We start from the raw sequence: 22466 nt of genomic DNA, 5'->3' as shown, positions 1-22466 counted from the left end.
AAAGGTCTGCACCCTCTGCACAGTCACCTCTGATGATCACAAGGTCCATGAGGGGCCTGGGCCTCCTAAAATCCACCACCAGCTCCTTGGTTTTGCTGGTGTTCAGGTGTAAGTGGTTTGAGTCCCAAGGGGAAATTTGGCTTTCTACAGAAGCTCTTTAATAAATAATTACATAAATACGTAGATAAGTAAGTAAATACATAGATTTACACACACACAAGAACGACTATAAAGAAAGAAAATGAAAAAGAAAGGAAACTTTTGACTTGGCGGTCCCTGTCCCAGTGAGGCACTATACAGACGTATTGCTGTTGGCATAAAGGAGCCCCCATCGCAGTTCTTGACCCACTTCAGCTGAATAATTAGTTGTCTGAAAGTCCTCTTTGCTGGTGTGTCACAGAGAGGATGTGCAGCGTTGTTCTTAATGGCACTCAGTTTTGTTTTCATTCTCTCCTCCTCTACAAACTCCAGGGTGGGGTCCACAGTGTGTCCCATAACTGAGCCTGCCCTTTTAATTAGCCTGTTGATTCGGTGGTCCTCTCTTGAAGTGGCCAGCCCCGTACACCACTGTGTATAAAATCGCACTGACCATCAGAAGAGTTGTACAACATGCGAAGGATGTCACTTCCCACATTAAAGGAACACAGTCTACTAAGGAAAAAGAGACCACTCTACTCTTTCCTTCTCTAGTTCCTCTGTGTTCTGAGACTAGTCCAACCTGTTAATAATGTGGACCCCTAAATACTTGCAGGAGCGGACCACTTCTCCATGCACTCCTTGAATAAATAGTGAGCAGACATAGAGGCCCTTTGGTGCAGTGAAAATCAATAAGCAGACAGAGTTGCAGGCAGTTCTCCAAGTTCTCCCCCTGACTCCTCTCCTCTGTCTCCCCCCATATCAACACACCCCATAAGTGCAGAATCGTCTGAGAATGTCCTCAGGTGACCTGAGCGGCTGTTCTGTATCTAGTCGGAGGTCTACAGAGTGACGAGCAGACAGGCCTGTTCCCTGTGATGCTCCAGTGTTGCTCACACAGTTCTCGAGTCTCGCAAACGGTGGTCCACCTGACTGGCAGACCATCACCCAGGACACCACAGGCTCATCCACCGGCATATCTCTACGTTTCCCCCTTACCAGGGATGGCTGGATGATATTGAAGGCGCGTGAGAAATCAAAAGACAGAATCCTCGCAGTGTGTCCAGGTGACAAAAAGCAAGAAAATGCAAAGTAAAAATGAGTGTGCAGCTGCTTATCAGGTGACTTTTTATTAATGACAAATATATTGTATAGACCCCCTCGTTTTCATACCCACTGCACGCCCATCCTACCTGGAAAGGGGTCTCCCTTACCCGAGGTTTCTGCCAATTTTCCCCTACAAGAGGAGTGTCTCCTCGTCTTCTTAGAGAGTCAAATGCAGGGCCTGTTAAAGCCCATTGTGGCACTCCTTGGGTGATTTTGGGCTATAGAAAAATAAATTGTATATTTTCTTCTTAATAATAATAATACATTTTGTTTAACATTATGTGTTCTTCCTTTTCCCCTGAGCTCACTTGTTTGGTTTATTCTGGCGTCTCTTACAGTTATGGCCTGACTCATTACACGCCGGGCCTTCTCCATTTCATTTCAACACACTTTTATTTTTTTTTTTATTATTATTATTGAAGTTTCAACTGTCGTGACTCCCACTTTCAGTTGTTTTTCATGCGTGCTGTGGCCAGAGGCCTCGTCTAATGATATCCTACTGATAAAAAGAGGGGCTACCAAAGTCGCGTCATCATCCCCAGCCACATGAGTGTGACTCATTTCCAATCTGTTTCTCGTACGAGCAGATGTTTCACTTACAGAGGATTCAGAGCGTAGTCAGACCCCTTCACTTTCTGCACACTTGACTGTGCTGGAGATTTCATTTTCAACGGGTACACTATGTGGGGGTTGGGGGTGTGCCCTACGGTGGGCTGGCGCCCTGCCCGGGGTTTGTTCCTGCCTTCTTGGCTCCAGCAGACCCCCGTGACCCTGTAGTTAGGATGTAGCGGGTTGGATAATGACTGACTAACTGATACTTGACATTTTCAGCCACCAGTCAATTACCCATAATAACAAAGTGAGAACATTTTTTTCACAAAGTTTTTCAAACTTATTAAAAATCCCTAGTGTGTGCTTGGTTTGTGGGTGTGTGTGTGTGTGTGTGTGCCCTGCAGTGGGCTGGCATCCTGCCCGGGGTTTGTTTCCTGCCTTGCGCCCTGTGTTGGCTGGGATTGGCTCCAGCAGACCCCCGTGACCCTGTAGTTAGGATATAGCTGGTTGGATAATGGATGGATGGATCAAAAACTGAAATCTCCCATTTCTACGCGTACTCAGATCCTTAGTTTACCACCTGAATTTCAGAAGAGGGCACCCACCTTAAGCTAAATGTCTTTGGGCCCAGGGAGTACTTGGATAGGAGACCATCCTGGAAAAAGCTTGGGTTGCTGCTGGAAGAGGTGTTGGCGAGGCCAGCAGGGGGCGCTTACCCTGAGGTCTGAATGTGGATTCCAATGCCCCCAGTGCAGTGACAGGGATCACTGGGCTATTAAAATGGTGCCATCATTCGGATGTGACCTAAAACCGAGGTCCTGACTCTCTGTGGTCATTAAAGATCCCTGGGAATCCTTCATAATGAATAAGGGTGTAACCCGATGTCCTGGCTAAACTGCCCACCACAGCCTAGTCATTCTGGCCCCCTGTTATCATCCCCTGTCTCTAATTGGCTGTCTCCCCCACCACTTCACCACCTAACAGCTCATTTGTGGCACAAAATGGCTGCCATCGCATCATCCAGATGGATGCTGCACATTAGTGGTGGCTGAAATGGCTCCACATTCCCTATGAAAAGCACTTTATAAATGTAAATTATTATTATTATGTAGAAGCCTTTTTGGCAGCAATTCCGTTGTTGCGTCTTCTTGGCAAGTCTCTTCAAGATTTGCCCACCTGAATTTGGGCAGTTTATCCTATTCTTCCTGGCAGATGCTCTCAAGCACCATTAGATTGGGGGGAACATGTCTGTAAACTGCCATCTTCAGGTCTCTCCACGCCCGTTCTATCTGGGGGACGTAAGGACACTCCCAAGACGTAAGTGTTGTCCTGCCTGTGGGTCATTGACATGCTGCAAGGTGAAATATCATCTCAGTCTGAGGTGGCATGTCCTCTGAGGAGATTTTCTCCAAGGACATCTCTGTATTTGGATGCATTCCTCCTTGCCTCAATTCTGAATGGTCTCCTTGACCCTACACCCCTATAGCTTGATGGTGCCACCATCATGGGGTGGTATTGAGCAGATGATGGCTTTGCCACACAGAGTGCTTCGAGTTCTGCCCAGTTAGTTCAATTTGTGTCTCATCAGACCAGAGAATATTTTTCCTTCGTGCTCTCTGAGTCCTTTATATATTATTTGACATACTGTGAGTGGGAGTTACTCACTCTGCCATAAAGACCTCATAGATGGAATGCTGCTGAGATGGCCATCCTTCCAACAGGTTCTTCCATCTCAGCAGAGAACTCCTGAAGCTCTAACCATTAGCTTCTTGGTCACCTCCCTGATTAAAGCTCTCCTTGCCCAGTAACTTTGTCTGCCGTGGTGGCCAACTCTAGGAAGAGTCCTGGTGGGTCTAAACCTCTTCCATTTCACAAATCTTGAGGCCACCGTGCTTCAGGGAGCACTCAAAACTTTTGAAATGGTCTGATCCCCTTGCTCTGATCAGTACCTCACCACAATTTGATCACAGAGGTCTACAGAGAGTTCCTGAGGAGGCCCCTAGCATGAAAGTCCCAAAAATATTCAAAATGACCTTTAGAGGTGGAACCACCATCAAAAAAAAATAACTAGTCACACAGAGGACGATGTTTAGAATTAAAATAAAAATAAATGCTCTGGGCAAAAAATTTGCTCTGAAGAGCACAAAGGAAAGGGGTGTCTGAAAAGGGAATGACCATCCAAAGCAAACAAGTCCCAGTCCCAAATTCAAAATATGCAGTCAAAAACAGAACACCAGTTCAGAAAACCAGCAAATCACAGTAGAAACTCACCTCATCATAATGAACCGCAAGGGACTGTGGGTTATCCACTGCTTTTATAGGGCTGAGGGCAGTCCCTTGATAGTGATGGGCAGGTGACCCCACCTCTTGGATGGACCACCCACAAAACACACAGAACATAATGGAAGATACACAGAAGCATGGAAACTAAATGACCAGCAGCATTACCATAAACAAATGAATAAAACAAAACAGACATAAAAGATGTGCTGATGTCAAAATGATTAATCAGAGAGATCTTTCTTCAAAATCCAAAATACAATCAAAAGTTCAATAAAATTAAAAAAAACAACCTGGGATGCGTAATCAGGATTTCAAAAAGAAAGTTGAGTTTATCTTTAAGAAAAGATTTGCTATCCATCAAGCTTGGATACCTCGGAATTTAAGTGAATGATCTTTATTAGAACAAGTCGAGTTTTGAAAGTCCCTAAAGTCTTACTGTCTACCTCATTACTTGGTTGCTTATTCCAAGTGTCTATCGTTCTTTGTGTAAAGAAAAACTTCCTAATGTTTGTTTGAAATTTACTCTTCACAAGTTTCCAGCTCTGTCCCCGTGTTCTTGATGAACTCATTTTAAAATCACCGTCTCGACCCACTGCACTAATTCCCTTCATAATTGTGAACACTTCACTCAGGTCTCCTCTTCATCTCCATTTAAGGCTCAGCTCTTTTCATCTTTCTTCATAATTCGTCCCCTGTAGCCCTGGAATCAGCCCAGTCACTCTTCTCTGGACCTTCTCTACTGCTGCTATGTCCTTTTTGTAGCCTGGAGACCAAAACTGCACACAGGACTCCAGATGAGGCCTCACCAGTGTGTTATAAAGACTTGAGCAGAACCTCCTGTGACTTGTGCTCCACACATCAAGGCGCTATATAACCTGACATTCTGTTAGCCTTCTTAATGGCTTCTGGACACTGTCTGGCACTTGATAGTCCACTATGACTCCTAAATCCGTCTCATAAAGGTGGACTCTCGATTTTCCGACCACCCATTGTGTATTCAAAATACTGTTGCTCATTTGATGTCAGTGTCCCAGGAAATTCTATTCCAGAGATATTTACAAACCTTCTATACTGACTCAGGGAGTGAGACTCTATAATTTTTAAATGGAGATGGACCAAAAGATGAGACGTTAAAATTATGTGCCATGTTAAAAAAATAAAAAAAACAAATTGTCAGACTGATTTGCCGTTAAGCTGAGTTTATCGTTTATAAAGCTGAGTTTATTGTTAAGAAAAGATTTAATTTCCACTGTAAAGAATAAGCAGGACAATGTCAAAGATTTGTGGCACCTTGCAGCCAACCTCGTGTAACTGGAACAATTGAATTAAAAGAAGCCATTACAACTTTGGGCTCAAGGCACCCTACCCAAGATGGTGGCTTCTCCAGATTTCAGGTATTCTGGGAGGAAGAGGTGGGTCCAGGTTGATGGACCCTGGATGGAACGCTGTCAGTCTCCCTTTCTGCAGCAGGGGGAAGAGAGATTGTTAGCACCCAGCGCCATCTCCTGTCTCAGTGGAGAATTACCATCACCTAAGACTTTAAGCTGTTTACCATGTAAAAGGCACTATATAGGCGCCTGACCCGACACAGAAGGACACGGAGGCATGTACAAAACGCACACAGATTTTATTTTTCTTCACCCATGGGCGCACGTCTTCCTCGTGACCCACATGCAATACACAGTCCAAAATACCACACACTGAAACCACAACACACTTTTCTTCCTCTACCACCACTCCTTCTCAAGCGTAGTCTTCCTCCTCCCGACCCTGGCTCCTTGAGTGGTGGTGGCTGGCCCTTTTATCGCCCACCCGGAAGCGTTCCAGGTGATTAACCACCTGGTCCTAATTGCACTTCTGGGTGGGGCTGAAGACTCATCCAGCCGGGCTGTTGGAAGCAGACAGCCCCCCCCTAGTGGCCACCCCGGGCCCCGACCAAGCTGTGGAGGACTCCATCTCCCATGGAGCCCTTGCGGGTGGTTGGGGAATCACCAATCGTCCCGGGGGAGATATTGGACTGCCCATGGTGGCTCCCCCGGAACATAAGCAGCAGGGGCGTCCCTGCCGGGCATGGGACCCGACTGTCCTTCACAACCAATGTGTACACACATGACACCATTAAGCTTAGATACCAAGGAATTTAAGGGAATACCCTTTATATCGTCACGTTTGACGCCATTAAAAGATAAGACATTGTCAAAGTTTCGTGTCAAGTTCAAAATAACAAAATGTCAAAGTGATCTGTCATCAAGTCCAATACACTAACCAAGAAACAGAATTCCTAAATTCAGAGCGAAGATCTGAAACCGGAGTTCACACACCCAACACTCGGTTTATCCTTAATCTCCGATGATCCAGAAATGCATGAGCTCTCCTTTATACAGTCGCTCTGATGATGTTGCAGGCCATTCTGGGTAGGATCACCAATACAACTGTTGGCACAATTGCTCTAAAATGGGGTCATGGATTACCGCTAAAATTGTTCAACCTCTTCACATTGTCTCCAGGTGAAAAATAAATGTTAGATTTGAACCTATTGTGTTAAATAAAAAACAGAATAGACATTTGTATATTCCCAAAAACACCTGACAAGAATTCAAATAAAATTAAGATCATAACCTTAATAAGCTCAAAAATGTTGTAGGCCTCAGGACTGATGAACATCTTCACAGGTCTGGGCCTTTCTATAAGACCTCACCACCTCAGGCAGCCTGGCCCCAAACTCAAGAGGCAGGCGTACCGTACAGGTCAAAAACTGGATACTCTGACACTGTTGAGTATGAGCTGTTGCTCTGATGATGTCAGAAATTAGCATGCTGTGGTGTATCCTGGGAAATCTTGCCAAGGAAATGGCCAATACAAAACAGTGTTGAGGCAAAACTTAAACAAATTGTATGCTTCTACAATAAGCCATATTTCACAATTTCTTCAAATGTCTCAAAATATATTAAACTAGTCGTGCTACTCATCTAAGATGGGTTGAAATATAATTAATCAACGTATACCTCAGCGGTGACGTTTGCAGGGCTGTTGTCTCTGTCACAATCCACTTCGTACAGGATGCATAAGAGCAGTGCTGATGTTTGTGATGCACCATCTGTTGGATGAGAGGAAACCATTTAGTCCATCAAACCCGTTTGCTCAGCTAATAGCTCAGCTGTCCCAATATGTCATCCAAATTCTTCTTAAAGGCTGTCAAGGTTTCTGCTTCACCTCCATGTCTCGTCTAAGGCCCACAACTCTTTTCATAAAGAAGTGCCTCCTGGTTTCGGTCTTAAGTGCACTTCCTGTCAATTTTCACTGGTGTCCTCAATATGAGTTTCACCGTTAAGCTGAAAGAATGTTGCTGGATCTCCTTTATCGATGCCTTTTAAGATCTCGATGTCCCCATTCAGTCTCCTCTGCTCAAGAGTAACAGGTTTAATTCTCTTAAGTCTCTTAAGTCATAGTAGGACACACCCTTAAGTCCCATGATGCACTTGGTTGCTCTCCTCTGCTCAGTTTCAAGTGCTGTTATGTCTTACTTGTACCGTGGTGACCAGAACTACACACAGGACTCCAGATGTGGCTTTACGAGTGCATTATATAGTTTGAGTTTAACGGATAGCAGAGACGTCACGACTGCACAGATACACAGATAGACACTTGATTTTAACACTAGAATTACCAGAGCCTACGAAACAACTCGTAAATCTGGCCCACCTTAAATCCCTTCACACACCTCCTTCAGCGTCTTTTGTCCTGTAAATGTGCCGATAAGCAGCAAGCAGCCAGCTATTCCATCCCCCCACCGCCGCAGAATGTTCACAAAGTTCTCCCAGCTCATACCTTGATTATCTGGGAGTGAAGTGCTGGAGTTTTAGAGTGGAAATAATAGATCGTTATTTGGAACACATGCATTTCATGTATGTTCTGTTTCTACAGTAATCTGTGTAAACACATTGTTAAAACAGAAACGTTTTTCATACTTTAGCACTAGATGACAAAATGTAGGCATAAACTATAGAATGTGTGAATCCTGAAGTCCAAATAAACACTTTCACAAAAGGTTCAAGAACGATACAACAGCTTCCGTGGCGTAGCGGTAAGATTTGCTGACTTGTAATCAAGAGTCCCCGGTTCAATCCTAACTGCCTTGTATATTTAACGTTTTCAGTAGTGAGCTGCTCTTATTGTTAATATTATACAATAAACACATACATTTGATTTGCATCTGTAACAGCCATTTTTATTCTCTGTCACAATCACGATACATACTACCACCCCAGCCAGGGATCTGATGCTGTTACTTTTTATCTGAAACTGGGAATAACTGTAGATGTGAGTGGTGTTTTGAGACAATGGAACTGGAAATTCTCTGATCTGGAGAGATAAAAGCTGACACACAAACGCTGGTGAATCTTCCTTCTTTGTATCTCACCGTCACTTGACTTTTTTTTATGCCTTTCATATCTTTCTATTATATAGTGTCTTTCATATCTATTTGTTATATAGTGCCTTTCATCCATCTATCTATCTATCTATCTATCTATCTATCTATCTATCTATCTATCATAGAGTGCCTTTCATCCATCTATCTATCTATCTATCTATCTATCTATCTATCTATCTATCTATCTATCTATCTATCTATCTATCTATCTATCATAGAAGACCAAAGAGACCAACAAACACAGATGAGGCTGGCTCTTTACTGAATATTTAGTTGTAATTTATCTTGGCACAGACAAACAATGTTAAAGCCTTTGAGGATGAAGCTTATTATTATTGCGTGGAGCTGCGTGTTGTTTTTGTTACCTGGTCCTTTGTCCGTGGTGTGCTGTGCTGTGCTGCGGTGTCGTGTCACCTTTCTTTAGCACTCTGTTCGGCTCTTTGCTGTGTCCTCTGCAACTTCATAATGAAAAGCGTTCCTCTTTCCAGCACAAGAGTGTAGGCCCTGAAGACCCCTTCTTAAAGTAATGGTGCTGCTTCTCCATCTTCTGTGACTGAACTCCGTCACTGGTACAGAGCTTGGCTTGGCAGAGTAGATCTTAAGAGTTGGCTCAGGGCTCTATGGAGAAGATCTTCTAGGCCAAGGAAAGTTTATGACCTCTTTGCTCCACGAGAGTGGGTGGCTTCTCACCCTAAAGAGACAGAAGATCAGTGCTGCTGGTTTTGACGGATGGTCTAACCTGTGGTGATTGGTGCTTATTTTGTCCATCAGAGTCCAGTAGGTGGTCACAAACCTAAAATGAATGTCCACTTGGGTCTCTCTTCACCTGAAGGAGTCTCTACAGAGGTGTCAGCTCAGCTGTGATTTGCACTTTTGCCCTCCAATTTCCAGAGCTGACCAAAGTGTTGCTGGATCTGCCATTCAGCTGTTCACTTTAATGCAGGTGGGAGTGCAGTTGGATTTCTGCATCCCCGTTTGAGAAAATCTGCTCTCTTAACAGGCCATTAGTGCCACTAAAAAGCCTAGCAAAATGGGCAGTGTGTCCACTTTGTCCTACAGATGTCACATGACAACGGAGTCATGGGAAGCTGGGGTCCTTGCCAGCAGATTCACCTGCCCATTGCAGGGCTCATTTATGCAGACTCGCTCTTAACAGGCCGATTCAGGTTTGTGCCTTTGAGGTGTGAGAGACAAATCAGTGCCAACCACTAGCACTAACCCTGCCATCTAGGAATTGTCTACGTTGGGCAGTCAACCATTTGGTTAATGTCAATTTTATATAGCGCTCGTCACAGCAAACAAGGAGGAGTCCACATTCTCTGTGCATTTTAGCTGATGTGAAATAAACAGTCAGACACACACAACAAAGGTTTGGGGCAGCCACCCGTGTACTTTCCCTGGCAGCAAAAAGGGTTGAAATTTTAGTGCAAGTGTGTACAGGTTCAAGTCTAAAACAGAACTGACTAGTGTAGAGAAGATGGCGGGTTTTTAAGGGAGTCGGTCAGGGGAAGTGATGAGATCGGGGCCGGAACCGGAAGTGCCGTCCTTGGATTTTGGCAGAATTTTCCGTGTTGGGCCCTGTGATGGACGGCCGGCAGCTCAACCCAGCCAGGACGCCCAACGAATGTAAGGATGGGGGAAGGTGGCTAATTTGGGCCACTGTCTCCCCCAGGACGCTAGATGGTGATTTCCCTGCAGCATAGCACTGTCCCAGATTCCCTCAGGGCACCATGGGATCTGAAGTTCGGCATCACAGCCCTGCTGGGTACCGTGGGTGACGCCAGGAGACGCTGCTGGGAGACCGGGGGATTTTTACTTTCTGTATAGCCCGGAAGTACCCCCAAGTCACGGGGACGGAAGTCCCAAAGTACTTCCGGGCTGAAGAAAACTCAAGCCCTCCATTTGACCCGGAAGTGCTGGCAAGTCACGTAGGAGGAAGAACAGAAGCACTTCCGGGTCAAGGACTATATAAGGGACTGTTGGGAACCCAGCCAGTGAGCCGGAGTCGGGAGGTAGATGACAGAGCTTGCTGGGAGGCGTGGAGGAGAGAATTGTGTGTTATTATTGTCGTTAGTATTATTACTTGCCTGTGTATGGTGGTTGGGGTGCTTAAAGGCACCATTGATGAGAGAGGAAAGGAATTCAAATACCTTTTTAGTGATTTTACGTGCAGTCCTAGACGTTTGTCTTACCAGGTTAGAGTGGCAGCGTTCTCTAGTATCACAGACTGTAGGGAGAAAAGAGGAGGTTTAGTGTACCCCGCCACCCCTGGTCTGGCGTGGAATTACCGTCTTTGGCTGACTCCCAAACGCATGTGTGTGACACTGAATTCAGAACATCAGGTGTGCCCAGGGGATTCCTGATTGTGTCGCCTCCAAATTGACTCAATTAAATGGATGCTTTGGGCAACTTAAGGATATAAAAGAAAAGGTCCACGCAGACTTGAGTGGAAGTGCAGAAAACAGACACAGTGGCATGTCTTGAAATTGAACCCAGGTCCCTGTAGCCATGAGGAAGTCGTGCCAATCGCTGTGCCACTCAGTGTCTATTCTTACTATAAGTCTGAAAGGATTTTCTTTCCTAATTACATTTCTGGGTGGCGCGGTGGGTAACGCTGCTGCCTCGCAGTAAGAAGACCTGGGGTTCGCTTCCCGGGTCCTTCCTGCGAGGAGTTTGCATGTTCTCCCCATGCCTGTGTGGGTTTCCTCCTACAGTCCAAAGACTACCCTCATATATGGTCGTGAGCTGTGGGTAGTGACTTAAAAACTAGATTATGGCTACAAGCAGAACCCTTCACAGGATGTCAGGTCTCAGCATTCGAGATGTTCAGGAGATGCTCAAAGTAGAGCTGCTGCTCCTCTGGATCGAATGGAGCCAGTTGAGGTGGTCCAGGCATCTGATTAGGATGCCTCCTGGATAAATCTCCATAGAGGGGATTCGCGTATGTCCAATTACGATTACACATCTCGGCTGGCCTGAGCATGCCGCATTGTTCTCCCAGAGAAGTTGGGGAAGGTAGAGGGGGGAAAAGGGATATCTGGACAACTTTAGTTAGACTGCTGCCCCTGTGACCCAAGATTTGGATTTGGATTTGGTTTTGATAACTCTCCTTTTTGTCTTCTGGTTTTCAACTTTGCTTTGTTTTTCGACTCTTTTTTTTCCTTCTGCTCTTCACTCTCCTTGTTTTCAGTCTTTCAACATTCAGTGAATGGCCTCCTTGGCATTATTCTAATTGCAGAGGATCATCATCACGGTACCTTAGTCCTCTCCTGCGCCGAGTTTGCGTGTTCTCCCCGTGTCTGCATGGGTTTCCTCCCACAGTCCAAAGACATGCAGGTTGGGTGCACTGGCGATCCTAACTTGTCCCTGGTGTGTGCTTGGTGTTTGGGTGTCCTGCGGTGGGCTGGGATTGGCTCCAGCAGAGCCCCGTGACCCTGTAGTTAGGATATAGTGGGTTGGATAATGGATGGATGGATGGATGGAATTACATTTCTTAAGTTTCCAAAAACCCTTTCAGTTGTTTCTGCTCTTTCTTTTGCCAAGTTGGGGGTGCTGTGGTGGTCTCGTGGCCTCTGAACCCCTGCAGATTTTTCTCCAGCCCTCTGAAGTTTTTTGTTTTGTATTTTCTATCCTCCCGACCATCTTACCTTATTCTTTATTACTTAGTGTTGTCTGATCTTATTTTTATATTTTTCTTTTTTCTTTCCTCGTCTTGTAAATCACTTTTGAGCTAAAGCATTTGTATGAAAACGTGCCATAGAAATAAATGTTGTTCTTGTTGTTGATTACCTTTTTTGATTTGACATTTCCCGCATCTTGTTTGTATTCTGACTGAACAGGCTGGCAGGGAACCCAGCAAGAAGGATGTTCTGACCAAAAGTCAGAGGAAGAGGAGGAAGATGAGGAAGAAGTGCCGAAGGGCAGCCCTCACACATCTGACAACACCTGCATTACCTCTGACTACACAGTCAGCCCTCTCAGCTTCACCCATCATGAATGTCAGACAGATGGACCTGTCCCTCTGGAGGAGGCTGCTTCTGAGGACGGTGCCCCCGAAGAGAAGGGTGGCACTGGCTGGTGCTCGCCAAACAGGTACGACATTGTCGGGGACCACCAATGAAGTGAACTGAACCCTGCAGGGGAGCCAGGATCAAAAGAAGGGTGGTTAAGACAGAGTTTGGGGTTCAGCCACGGTGTGACCCTCATCAAGTTCCTTGCTGTCTGTAGGGGTGACACTGTGCCAAAAACGATGGGGTTTGACGCAGACGGAGATCAGCTGACCTCCCTAGGGAGGCACAGCAGCCACAGTCTATTCAGAAACAGGGTCTGTGTGACTGACGGGTGGCACTCTCCCATTTAGCTTAGAGTGTGATCTGCTCGCCTCTGAGCCAACAGTTCACCATTGAACAAATCTCCTAACAGAACTGCTTCATGGTGTGGGTCAGCTGGTGACGAGGGTGGGATTTGCACTGTGGACAGGTGGAGTGTAGTGGTAACACTGCTAAGACAACATGGAGATTGACACGGATAGAGGTCAGCTGACGTCACCAGGGAAGTGGGGCACTCGCAGTGTGTTCAGAGATAGACCCTATGTGGCTGATGGGTAGAGCTCTCCATTTAGCACTTGCTTCTGAGCCGGAGATTGCAGGTTTGCAGCTCACCACTGGCAGTTCACCATTGAACAAATCTGTTTAACTGAACTGCTTCATGGTGCGAGCGAGGGTGGGATTTGCACCTTGGACAGGAGGAGTGTAGTGGTAACACTGCTGAGACAAAGGGTGGGGATTCACACAGACCGAGATCAGCTGACGTCACCGTGGAAGGGCAATGCTCACAGTGGTCAGGATGGGCGGCGCTCTCCGTTTAGCATCCGCCACAAAGTGCTCGCCTCCAAGTCAGAGAGCGCGGGTTTGCAGTTCACCACACCATAAACCTCCGAACTGAGATGCTTTGTAGTGCGAGTCCACAACAGTTCAGTTGGCAACAAGGGTGGGATTTGCACTGTGCATGGGTGGAGTGTAGTGGCACCACTATGTAGACAAAATGTGGGGTTTGACACACAGAGAGAGAGTGATCAGCTGGCGTCACCAGGGAAGTGGGGTACTCGCTGTGTGTTCAGAGATGGGCTCTGCGCAGCTGGCCGACGGAGGTCCCCATTTAGGCCACAACGCAAAGTGCTTGCTTCTGAGCCAGAGAAGGGGTTCTCCGCTCACTGCAGGCAGTTCACAATAGTGCAGATCTTCAAACTGAAATGCTTCGTGGTGCGAGTCCACAGAAGTTAAGTGGGCAACAAGTGTGGGATTTGCACTGTGGATGGGTGGAGAGCACTGGCACCGCTACACAGAAAAAAAAAGGTGGGGGCTGGCATAGAGAGAGAGATCAGCTGACGTCACCAGGGTAGTGCGACCATAGACATAGAATTTACTAGACGCCACATGACCAGCAGCATCGTATGTCAACGTCGCCGCCATATTGCGAGTGGCACTGCTGTGGAGTGAAGTAATGGATAATGTGCTGCTTGGGATTACAAACCGCTGTACGCTCCAAACCAGATCACAGGGATTACATTTCATAGGTATTAAATTTATTATCTAATAATTGCCATTATTAGTGTATAAATGAATCTAAATAATTGCATTTAAATGATTCGCCAAAATCTGTTGTATGTAAACGATACTGTTTTAAATGTTACTGTTTTTTCATCAGAAAACCCGGCTTCCATGTCTACCTGTATTAGTTTAAATGGCACTTACTGTATGCCACTCGCAATATGGCGGACGCACTGACGTATCGTGTCAACTGGGAAACACAGTGAATGCGGCGTCTGTCTATTATACAGGTGCTGGTCATAAAATTAGAATATCATGACAAAGTTGATTTATTTCAGTAATTCCATTCAAAAAGTGAAACTTGTATATTAGATTCATTCATTACACACAGACTGATGTATTTCAAATGTTTATTTCTTTTAATTTTGATGATTATAACTGACAACTAATGAAAGTCCTAAATTCAGTATCTCAGAAAATTAGAATATCAATTAAGACCAATGCAAAAAAAGGATTTTTAGGAATGTTGGCCAACTGAAAGTTATGAACATGAAAAGTATGAGCTTGTACAGCACTCAATATTTAGTTGGCCTGGATTACTGCAGCAATGCGGTGTGGCATGGAGTCGATCAGTCTGTGGCACTGCTCAGGTGTTATGAGAGCCCATGTTGCTCTGATAGTGGCCTTCAGCTCTTCTGAATTGTTGGCTCTGGCGTATTGCATCTTCCTCTTCACAATACCCCATAGATTTTCTATGGGGTTAAGGTCAGGCGAGTTTGCTGGCCAATCAAGAACAGGGATAACATGGTCCTTAAACCAGGTACTGGTAGCTTTGGCACTGTGTGCAGGTGCCAGGTCCTGTTGGAAAATGAAATCTGCATCTCCATTGAGTACGTCAGCGGCAGGAAGCATGAAGTGCTCTAAAACTTCCTGGTAGACGACTGCTTTGACCTTGGACCTCAGAAAACACAATGGACCAACACCAGCAGATGACATGGCACCCCAAACCATCACTGACTGTGGAAACTTTACACTGGACCTCAAGCAACGTGGATTCTGTGCCTCTCCTCTCTTCCTCCAGACTCTGGGACCTTGATTTCCAAAGGAAATGCAAAATTGACTTTCATCAGAGAACATAACTTTGGACCACTCAGCAGCAGTCCAGTCGAGACGCTTCTGACGCTGTCTCTTGTTCAAGAGTGGCTTGACACAAGCAATGCGACAGCTGAAGCCCATGTCTTGCATACGTCTGTGCCTGGTGGTTCTTGAAGCTCTGACTCCAGCTGCAGTCCACTCTTTGTGAATCTCACCCACAGTTTTGTGTCACAATCCTCTTCAGGGTACCAGCGGTTATCCCTATTGCTTGTACACTTTGTTCTACCACCACATCTTGTCCTTCCCTTCGCCTCTCTATTAATGTGTTTGGACACAGAGCTCTGTGAACAGCCAGCCTCTTTAGCAATGACCTTTTGTGTCTTGCCCTCCTTGTGCAAGGTGTCAATGGTCGTCTTTTGGACAACTGTCAAGTCAGCAGTCTTCCCCATGATTGTGTAGCCTACAGAACTCGACTGAGAGACCATTTAAAGGCTTTTGAGTTAATTAGCTGATTAGAGTGAGTGTGGCACCAGGTGTCTTCAATATTGAACCTTTTCACAATATTCGAATTTTCCAAGATACTGAATTTGGGACTTTCATTAGTTGTCAGTTATAATCATCAAAATTAAAAGAAATAAACATTTGAAATACATCAGTCTGTGTGTAATGAATGAATCTAATATACAAGTTTCACTTTTTGAATGGAAGTACTGAAATAAATCAACTTTGTTGTGATATTCTAATTTTATGACCAGCACCTGTATGTCTATGAGTGCGACACTCAGTCTGTTCAGAGACGGACTCTATGTGGCTGACTGGTGGCACTTTCCTGTTTAGCTCACAGCACAATCTGCTCGCCTTTGAGCCAGAGATCGTGGATTCTCAGCTCGTCATCAGCAGTTCACCATTGAACAAATCTTTTAGCTGAACTGCCTCATGGTGTGAGTCAGCTGGTGACGAATTTGGGATTTGCACTGTGGACATGTGGAGTGTAGTGGTAACGCTGCTGAGACAACGTGGAGATTGACACAGACAGAGATCAGCTGACGTCACCGGAGAAGGGAAACGCTCACAGTGGTCAGAGATGGGCGGAGCTCTCCGTTTAGCGCACGCCACAAAGTGCTCGCCTTTGAGTCAGAACTGAGATGCTTTGTGGTGTGAGTCCACGGCAATTCAGGTGGCAGCAAGGGTGGGATTTGCACTGTGCACGGGTGGAGTGTAGTGGCACCACTACACAGAAAAAATGTGGAACCTGACACAGGTCTTTGTGAAGCTCCCTGCCAGTGGTCCTGATTCTTCTTTTGACTCCTCTGTCAGAAATCTTGCGAGGAGCATCTGTCCGGTTTGTGGTGACATGATATTCTTTCCACTTCCGGATTAATGGAGCTCACTGGAACATTCAGACGTTTAGAGATACGTCTGTCACCAATGCCATCAGTGTGTTTGGCTACAATAAGATTGTGAAGGTCTTAAGAGAGTTCTGTGCTTTTACCCATCAGGAGATACTTCTTGTGTGACACTTTTTTTGTAGGCCATCAGTTAGGACTAAAGCAGCTGATATTCATTTGCACTGATGGGGGGCTATCAGGATTGACAGATGTCAGCTGCTTTCTTGGCTTTCCAGGCCTTCTTGCACCTCCTTTGCTTCAGGGATTCAATTTGTATTCCCTGTGCCATAGATATCCTAATTTAGACCATGCTAATGCCTTAATGCATCACACAATATTCTACAGGAGTCTCTACTTAAGAACTTACTATCCCCAGCACTGACAAACATGCCAATGTCATTGCGACACAATTAAAAGCATATCTCTCTTGGTTTTCTTGCCACAGTATCTATCTATCTATCAGTTATATAGTGCCTTTCATATCTATCTATCTATCTATCTATATATCTATCTATCTATCTATCTATCAGTTATATAGTGCCTTTCATATCTATCTATATATCTATCTATCTATCTATCTATCAGTTATATAGTGCCTTTCATATCTATCTATCTATCTATATATATATCAGTTATATAGTGCCTTTCATATCTATCTATGTATCTATATATCTATCTATCTATCTATCAGTTATATAGTGCCTTTCATATCTATCTATGTATCTATATATCTATCTATCTATCTATCAGTTATATAGTGCCTTTCATATCTATCTATCTATCTATCTATCTATCTATCTATCTATCTATATATCAGTTATATAGTGCCTTTCATATCTATCTATCTATCTATCTATCTATCTATCTATCTATCTATCTTACCTACCCCACCAATATGCCCACCTTTTACCACAGTTGTCTTTCTCTTGAGGAGCTTCCCGAGGTGTCCAGGTGGCCCTATGACCACACAGGCTGCCTCTTTGATTCAGTGACAGTTCTTATGGTGGACCCTCATTTTTTTTTTTGTTTTTTTTTAATATATGGTCTTGATTTGATCCAAGCAGGAATGCGGACACAACTTTCCCTCTTTCCATTCTCCACCACCCCTCACAAATTATGATCTGAACTCCCCAAAACTCTTGACTTTCAGCTCCTCTGCCAATGAAAGGTGCAGCCCCCCAGCACTGAAGTGTTTGCTTAATCCTTCTGTTTAGGTGGAGCGGCGGCAGCGGCGGTCAGCACCCTGAGGATAATGACGTGGATCACTGTGGAGCCCTGGGCCTCACCGCTCAGCTACGGCAGACCCTGGCAGATCTGGAGGCCGACTTAGCAGGTTGGAGTTAATCTTGTTTTTGCTTGGTGTAGTCAAGTGACTTATTATTATCGGATTAATGGATTCCCAATTCTTAATATATTCCTTATTTGTTCCTTAACTGCCGCTTTTGATCGTAAAATCCAGTCCTAAAATGAACTTGGCACTTTGACTTGTAAAAGGCCATTCTCTGCATTTTTTTCCCCCCTGAAGCCATTTTTCTTTTTCCACTCGAGTGTTTATTAGGCCACTTGAAAATAGCCGTTCCTCCAGTGCTTCTGTCACACAGGGGGTTTGGGTTAAATCCCCAGCCCGGCCACTTTCTGCATATCCCAGTGGGTTGTCTGTGGGTACAGTGCTTATAAGAAGTACTCGGCCCAAATGCAACACCCAAGACATTGTCACACTTTATTTGCTATACAACATTGAATGAAAGGGGGGTTTAATGTGACACCCACCGACAGCAAAAGACTCTTTAATGTCAAAGTGAAAACCTGTCTCTGTAAATTGGTCAAAATGAAATAGAAATACAAGGAGATTCACTCGAAACTCCCGTTAGGATGAAGCAATCTGAACCAAACAAATACGCTCTATACCGTGACGTATGTAAACTGCTCAAAAATATAAGGCACACTTTGAAAACACATAAGATCTCAATGGGAAACAAATCTCCTGCTGGCTCTCTCTGCTGATATGGAGTGATATGGTGATGTGTGAGGAACGAAAGGATGGAAATGAAATGATGAAGCGACAGAGGGACACCCTGAAAATCAAAGGGAAAAAATGAGGCGGCAGGCAGGTGAGTCCATTTGGTCGAAATGTCATTGCAGAAACTCCAAATCATACTCAGTGGTTTGTATGCCACCCACCCGGAGCCAGACAATATCCTAATGAGATGACGGATGGTGTCCTCGGGGATCTCCTCCCAGATCTGGACCAGAGCGTCACTGAGCTCCTGGACAGGCTGAGGTGGCGGACCGAGCGAAACATAAATTCTCACCCAGAGGTGTTCTATTGGATTGAGGTCAGGTGAGTGAGCGGAGTGGTAGGGCAGTCAATGGTATCAATTCCTTCATCCTCTCGCTACACCGTCCTGCTCCACTGACAGACTGAGGAGATCGTTCCCCCCCCACACTATGCGGCTCTTAAATTCCACCCGGGGGGGTAAACGTTAACATTATACAAAGTTATTGTCTGTTATTCCTGCATTGTTATCACTCTTTAATTTAATATTGTTCTTTATCAATAGTATGCTGCTGGAGTATGGGAATTTCCCCTTGGGATTAATAAAGTATCTATCTATCTATCTATCTATCTATCTATCTATCTATCTATCTATCTATCTATCTTTCTATCTATCTATCTATCTATCTATCTATTATATAGTGCCTTTCACATCTATCTATCTATCTATCTATCTATCTATCTATCTATCTATCTATTATATAGTGCCTTTCACATCTATCTATCTATCTATCTATCTATCTATCTATCTATTATATAGTGCCTTTCACATCTATCTATCTATCTATCTATCTATCTATCTATCTATCTATCTCCTCAGACCATCACTGAACCCAAAAGCGGTCTTGCTGAATGATGTCGCAGGCAGCATAACATTCTCCACGGCTTCTCCAGGACCTTTCACGTCTGACACATGTGCTCAGGGTGAACCTGCTCTCATCTGTGAAAAGCACAGGGCACCAGCGGTGGACCTGCCAATTCTGGGATTCTATGGCAAATGCCAATGAAGCTGCACGGTGTCCACTAGAGCACATTGTCTGGCCCTCAGGCCACCCTCATGAAGTCTGTTTCTGATCGTTTGGTCAGAGACATTCACACCAGTGGCCTGCCTGCCAGCTGGAGGTCATTTTGTAGGCTCTGCCAGTGCTCATCCTGTTCCTCGTTACCCAAAGGAGCAGATACCGGTGGGTCCTGCTGATGGGTTTAGGACCTTCTACGAGGGTCCCAGTCCTGCCTGTCTGTATCCTGATTGTCCTCCATGCCCTTGAAACTGTGCTGGGAGACACGGCAAACCTTCTATCAATGGGAGGCACGTATTGATGTGCCATCCTGGAGACGTTGGACTACCTGTGCCAGCTCTGTATGGTCCAGTTATGACCTCACGCTACCAGTAGTGACACTGATCATAACCAAATGCAAAACGAGTGACAAAACAGATGAGGAGGGAAAAATGTCAGTGGCCTCCCTCCACCTGTTAAACCATGTTTTGGGGGGTTGTCTCATTGTTGCCCCTCTAGTGCACCAAAGCAGCTGCAACTGATTAACAAGCCCCTCTGCCACTTCACTGTGCAGATCAACAGCCCACAAGTGTCACTGACTTGATGCGATACTCTCATTAAAAAGGGTTCCTTTCATTTTTTGAGTAGTGTATAATCGATTGTGTTACATGCGATGCTGGAAGTGGTTTCCGTTTTCTACCAGACACATTTCGACGTGGAGCTCCATGTTCCTGTAAGTGTCAGAAAGCATCTCAGGGGGAATAGCAGCAATTTCACGTTGAACTGTTTCCCTTCAAATCTTCCACGGTGCCAGGTTTGTTCCAAGAGACTTTTCCATTGAGCAAACCCCAAAGGAAGAAGTCTGGTGGTGTCTGATCCGGCGACTGTGGTTGCCAAAGCCCCTTTGAAATGATGCTGTTGCTGAAGAAGGACTGATTTTCTGCCAGGCTCCTTGCCTATGTGTGGCATCTTGCTCCATCTTGCTGGAAGTCACCTTCCGTTAACTCACGATCATCCAGTTGATTCTGATGTCGCTTAAATGGATTGGTGACATAATAGGTTCGCACCATGAAGATGCGCTGCCCAATACGGTACACCACCATCCTGATGAGAAGTCAACTGAATGAGTGAAGGGGTCCGGGCGGTAGGCACCCAGAAGTTGCAAACTGAGGTTAAACGTCGCAATGGCTGTCCGGCACCTACCTCATCACGTCCTGGCTTGTTCGAAGCTCCATAAACGGAGGAGCAGATTGCACGTTGTTTCGTTCAGGTTGCTTTGTTCTCGCGAGAGTTATTACAGAATATTCAGGGCCTCTTTCGATAGAATCCATCCATCCATCCATTTTCCAACCCGCTGAATCCAAACACAGGGTCACGGGGGTCTGCTGGAGCCAATCCCAGCCAACACAGGGCACAAGGCAGGAACCAATCCTGGGCAGGGTGCCAACCCACCGCAGTCTTTCGATTGAATCTCGTATAAAATAGGAAATAACTGGCTGCATAAGTGTTGTCCATATTTTCCTGATTTAGGTTGAAATTTGAGATTGTATAGCCTTTTCTTGCCTTGGAAGCCATTTTGTATGCTGTTGTCGGGGTCACATCCCTCATTTCTAGGGGTGTGGTCACTGGGGTTGTGACCTTGAATTAACTGGCAGACGGGATAAGAGATCAGCTTTCTGCACTGAGCCCTCTCTGATCTGCGGATAAACCTTACTTTATATTTTGACTTCTCGTGGGATTTACTTTTCTTGTCTTGCCCGGTTTTCGACTTCTTGCCTGTCATTTTGTAGACGACAGCCATGCCAGCTTTGAAGTCTGTGTGCTCGGGTCCCCCTCCATGAGCTCTGCCATTTTCCCCCTTTGTCATTTTCTTAGAGTTCAAAGTTCTGCTTCTTGTCTAGTTTGGTGTCATTTGTTTGCATTAATGTTTTTTTTTTGTTGATCATGTACATTATTATTGGTTGTGTTTATTTGATTATGTCCCAGGGGGTGGGGCCACCTGCCAGTCACTGCGCTACCTGTAAACTGGAGGGCCTTCCGTCATTCCTGGCGGTTCGTTTTCAGTGTACCAGGGAGTGGAGTGTCATTAGTGTTTACTGTGCTTTTATTTTTTGCTTTTGTGATTTCCTGGATATTTTTAAACCTGTGCTCTGTTTCTGATTTTGCATTAGTATTCTGTATTTAGATTTTGGTTGCTGTGGATTGCCTTGCCTTCTCAGGCAATTCCTTTTGTGCTCATATTAGCTTTTTGGGTAGGTATTTGTTTAAGTAAACATTTTATGGGCGGCACGGTGGCGCAGTGGGTAGCGCTGCTGCCTCGCAGTTAGGAGACCCGGGTTCGCTTCCCGGGTCCTCCCTGCGTGGAGTTTGCATGTTCTCCCCGTGTCTGCGTGGGTTTCCTCCCACAGTCCGAAGACACGCAGGTTAGGTGCACCGGCGATCCTAAATTGTCCTTGGTGTGTGTGTCTGCCCTGCGGTGGGCTGGTGCCCTGCCCGTGATTTGTTCCTGCCTTATGCCCTGTGCTGGCTGGGATTGACTCCAGCAGACCCCCGTGACCCTGTAGTTAGGATATAGCAGGTTGGACAATGGCTGACGAAACCTTTTATTTTTCAAAGATTCTTCTAATCCCTTTTTGTATCTAGTCGGGCTTTGGATGGCATTACTCCCCCTAGAGGGCAACCTCTGGAAGTATTCTTGGGCCTTCTGTGCTTGTGGGACTCCTGAGTCACAACATTTCACGACACTCCCTTCTTCTTTGCAAACGTGCTCCAGCTCTGTGAGGCATCATAGCGATTCTGAGTGAGCAGCCTTTGTCAAGGCCAGCCATAAATTCTCAACTGGCTTGAGATCTGCGCCCATCACAGAGTATG

The 22466-nt window shown here is 45.4% G+C and overlaps 1 protein-coding gene across 1 annotated transcript in view; it reads left to right on the top strand.

Annotated features, from left to right (window-relative positions):
* The window catches only part of LOC120516047 (protein cordon-bleu-like), a 90743-nt gene that overhangs the window by 22850 nt on the left and 45427 nt on the right, over positions 1-22466 (top strand). Inside the window, exons 2-3 of the mRNA XM_039737482.1 lie at positions 12349-12601; positions 17756-17874. The gene's annotated coding sequence lies outside the window, so the exon portion shown is untranslated. The remainder of the gene's footprint in view (positions 1-12348; positions 12602-17755; positions 17875-22466) is intronic.

This window comes from Polypterus senegalus, chromosome 15, assembly GCF_016835505.1.
Source record: "Polypterus senegalus isolate Bchr_013 chromosome 15, ASM1683550v1, whole genome shotgun sequence".
Classification (NCBI taxonomy): domain Eukaryota; kingdom Metazoa; phylum Chordata; class Cladistia; order Polypteriformes; family Polypteridae; genus Polypterus; species Polypterus senegalus.
Note: the sequence above shows the minus strand (reverse complement) of the source record. Positions and strands in the feature narration are given on the sequence as shown.